The sequence below is a fragment of the Hippocampus comes genome, unplaced genomic scaffold, assembly GCF_001891065.2.
Source record: "Hippocampus comes isolate QL1 unplaced genomic scaffold, H_comes_QL1_v1.1 scaffold451, whole genome shotgun sequence".
In the NCBI taxonomy this organism is placed as follows: domain Eukaryota; kingdom Metazoa; phylum Chordata; class Actinopteri; order Syngnathiformes; family Syngnathidae; genus Hippocampus; species Hippocampus comes.
Window position 1 is genome coordinate 28,882 of NW_017806218.1, and position 4,664 is coordinate 33,545.

Sequence of the window (4,664 nt, forward strand, 5' to 3'; positions counted from 1 at the left end):
ATTCTGTGTGGAATCTCCTTAATGCACAACTTGGACATTTTAATCAAAACTCAGCTATTTATGTTATCATGTTCGTTATCCGCTCAGTTATTTTGTTAAGGGTGTTGTAGTGATGCAAAAGGTGCAGAACCTCTATTAAGAATCTTCACCATTTAATGTTCCACTGAAAATATTTACCCCTCTGCACTGTCAGAATTTGTTTTTGAGCTGATGAAAAATATATGGTGACTTTTGATATACCCATTAGTTTGTGTTTAATTTAAAAATATTGCTCATATATTTTTATAATGTTTCCATATAATTCACATGTATTTACAATGTATTGTATCATATTAATTAAACGTGTCTGTATATAGTTGTGACATATATTCCCACATAATATTTATACATTGTATCATATATTGATCATATATCTTTACATATATCACTAATATATTGTCCAATAAAATTGCAATATATGATTAGTTATTTATAAATACAAAATTACATATATTTTGTACTATATAAATGCATATATTGTAAGCTATTTCGCAATATATTGCAATATATGAAAAGCGGCAATCATTTGTATATTTTGCAATATATTGCACTATATAACAATATATTATGGCCAATATATAATATATTGTAAAATATATGTATTGACAATATATTAAAATATATAAAATATATTACAGTTAATATATTGGGGTAAAATAAGCGCGGGGGAGGGGGGGGGTGTCACATCTTTAGCTAGTGGTGTACCGCGAGATTTTTTTCAATGAAAGAAGTGTGCCTTGGCTCAAAAAAGTTTGAAAAACACTGCCCTGCACTACACCATTTACCAGTTTTTGCGTTGTTAGTGTTCAGGAATCTATTCCTAACTGTGATTTTTTTTAAGCCCCTCTCTGTTGTTGGTTCTGTTCAAACACTTGAAACAAAGAACGTAGAATGCTGTTGAAGGTATTTCCTGCTCACTGTGAGAACAATCGTCTTTCGTGCCCCTTGACCCCCACCACTTTTAGGGCCACCTCCAGAGGACATGTTTAACATCAAAAGAGGAATTGTTATCTCAAGTATCCTTGTTGCTGCCATTACATCAAAGCTCATACTGAAGACAATCGGGCAGTGTTTTTTTTAAACGTGCAGTGTGCCGCGAGACATTGTCAGCTGTGCCGTGGGAAAATAACCAATTTGTATGCCTGTGCGGTCTATCGCCTGGCAAAGTAATCATGTAGTAGTACCCTTCCATACCACTAGGGAGGAGCAACAGCTAGCCAATTGCCTTATGTTAAGTCGAGAGACAAGCGAATTTGTGATGCATGAATGCAGGACGACGGTAAAAAAAAAATTAAATTAAAAAAATAAAATAAAATAAAAATGAAAGATTATAAAACACTTTTTTCTTTGTGTTTATTTGATTCCAATTCAAGCATTTATAACGTCATTCTTCAATGTTAAAAAACGGATATAGTAACAATATATCACGTTGATTGTTAAAATAAGCTTTTTTTCACATTTTCAGCTCGGGGTGTGCCGTAAGATTTTTTCAACGAAAGAAGTGTGCCGTGGCTCAAAAAACACTGCAATAGGGGGTAGTGGTGGCCTGGTCTCACCTCACCACTCCCAACTTTTTCCAGCCACACCGGGTCAGATGACATGTTAATTTCTTTGTATCCGGGATTTCCATGGGGGCGGAACTGCCCACCTCTTATTATCATTATCTCTGCATATTCTCGTGACTGGATTTTCTCAACGCTTCCTGACGAAATCTGAAACGCTCAGGAGCCCGAATCGATTCGTAGACTGCAAAAAAGAAAAATAAAACCTTCGAAGGTACTGTTCATCATCTCCAGCCTGTGTTTGGATTAACCAACATTCTCATCATCCGAAATTAATGAACATGCAGAGGAAGAGAAAGGCCGACTCTCCCCCACCAACATTAGAAATGGATGATAAGATAGTATAAAAAAATGGAAAGACAGACGCCCAAGTTAAACAGGGTAACATCATCAGAAGCAGTGGAGCGTTTGAATCACGAGTGGCAAGAAGTTAAGATTCCCCCCCACAAAAAAGGATACATGGAGTATTTAGAGAGGGTTTAAATGAAATAATAAAAAAATTGCCATCATCGAGACATTCCAACAAATATTTTTGAGCAAGACAATTATTGGTGAGAAAGAGAAGCTTGTTAAAGAATGTGATGATTTCTTTGTCAATGTAGGTCAAGAATTTGGCAAGAGACATTGACCTGCCTATTCTTTGAGTGTCTTTGAGTGATGTTCTCCAAGTTGTTAGAAGGTTGAAGAACCTGTTGTTAACTCCAGATTCTTTCATCTGAGGCAGCATGGCTTCGTCACATCTCGTCCAAATTACTGTCATGCACTATAATTTGGGGTCAGGCAATCTTCCATGAAGCATCTCCAGTTGGTCCAGAATCCTGCTGCTCGCCTCTTGACTAGTACTCATCAGACCAAACACTTAACTCCTCCACTTACATCCCTTCACTGGACCCTAACAATTTTATAGTTCTTTTTAAGATTCTATTATTTGTTGTCAAGTGGCAAATGTGTTTTTGAGACCAGATGGAAAGAGGAATAAAAAAATACTTCGATCTTGTACAATGTACTGCTGTTGATGGAGCACCTCCATAGTGGCGCAGTGTTGCAGCTGCAGTTACATACGCTGCGACAGAAGGACATCCATCGCTCAATCAGTACAGCTGGAGCTCGACGCTCTGTTGAGTGATATCAATCGATCTGGCTGGGGGTGGCCGCCATGGAATTTTGAACGCAGGAAAAACACTGAACACCTTTTTACCCATATATTGGAATAGCTTTGAGCACAAATCAACCTCAAGCAAGTACAAACAATCATGCGCAAATTCCAAGTTCAAACATGAGAATTGACATGACCAAACGTTTTGTGTTTATCTTCGTGTGTCTTGTAGGCATCCGTGAAGATGTTGGTCCTGGACTGCAGGAGCTGCAGTCCCCCCACATTAAGGAGGAGGTGGAGGGTGAAGAGCGCTCCTGCATTCAAGAAAAGGAGGAGCCAGACCCCTCTGTCATTAAAAAGGAGGATGAAGGTCACAGTCACATCAAAGAGAAGGAGGAAGAGCACCTCCACTCCAAGGAGGATGAAGGAAAGCCTCCCTACATCAAAGAGGAGCAGGAGGGGTATATCTGCAAGTTGTCATCGACTGGTGTCCCTTTAAAAAGTGAAGACGAAGGCCAAAGTGATGCGGGGAGAGGGGTGGGGCCTCCAGGCAGCAGCTCATATCAACACATGATATCAGAAGGTGATGGAGACCACTGTGGAGGGTCACAAGTGGACGGCCTCTTCGGTATCTTAACACCACGCCACACAGCACCACTCGGGAGGATAGTGAAATTGGCTCCACCACAACTGGGCCCCTAATTATTGATGGCGATACATGATATACAGTAAATATTCTCTCGTACGGAATCATGTTTGTGCTCTCCAATCTGTACTTATAACAGACTTTCCTTATGTGGGAAATGAGCATGGTACATGTCCTTTATGAACATGCAAGTATGTGAACAAAATACATGTGTCACAACACAAGCAATGAAATGCAAAAATACGTGCTCCTCACACTGTTTATAACACAAAAGCTGCAGTTCATTATCCTGTACAGGTATATGAACAAAATACAGTACAACAAACTTAGGACTATTTGCTCTAAAATAAGACGAGTAACAAACCCGGTGGCTTTTCTTTCCACTATCTCACTGTCTCTAACTTGACCACCTCTCGATCGCCACCCAAGACAGCGTTGCTCAGCTTATCTCACGCAGTGAACTTTTAAAGCCAGCCACGGGACGCTTCGAAGTCCTCGATGGCCATAGTTATTGTGATGGAACTCGCCTTATCGCTACCTAGCGCTCCAGTTAGCGAAAGGCTTTTAGCATGACAACAAGTAAAGCATTCCAGGAAACGTTCGTTTATTCGACTGTCCGTTGAGCCCCAAGCAATTCACTCTGAGCAGCTAATTGGATGCATTCCACTCTTTCTTCCACCGATCTAGCTACAGTATTTCCACACATAGATATTGAGGTCCTTCTTGGCCAATGGGAGGCCAGGATGATGCTCGGGAAGTCAATGACAGAGCAGCTATGAGTATGTTGCGTTCAGGAAAATCGGAGCTGTGAACGAAATAAAAATTGTTCACTATTCCAGCAAATCTCATGCTAATAGAGTCACTTACATGTCACCGTTTTATATCCATTGAGAGTAAATAGCGACACGAGCAGACTTGCTTGTGTTTGCGCTACTGTGTGCTTCTGTATGGCTTCCGGGTTCCAGATCGTGGAAATTCCGTTGTTATGAATTAATCGTTAATGTAACATCGTAGTCAAAATTTTAATGCATGGGTTTTTAGTCTGGGTGAGGGAAATTCAGTTTGAAAGAACGCCGTAGGTGGGAATATTTACTGTAACCATTGCTACTTTGTTAAAATAGAGCCACCCAAAGTGAAAAACCTAAAAAACACACAAACGTAATTTTCAAGTCTGATCCTCGGCCACATATTCACTCAACACATTTGTCATTTTGATAACGTTTTGTGGAGTTACGGTGGTCGAGTGGTTAACATGTCTGCCTCACAATACAGAGGTGCAGGGTTCGATTCCCGCACCAGCCTTCTTGTGTGTAGTTTACAT

General features: G+C 40.0%; 1 protein-coding gene across 1 annotated transcript in view; it reads left to right on the top strand.

The window, feature by feature from the left end:
* Positions 1–4,664, top strand: part of LOC109506900 (zinc finger protein OZF-like) — a gene marked incomplete at its 5' end in the record, with an annotated part of 35,689 nt that overhangs the window by 22,715 nt on the left and 8,310 nt on the right. The window lies entirely within an intron of this gene.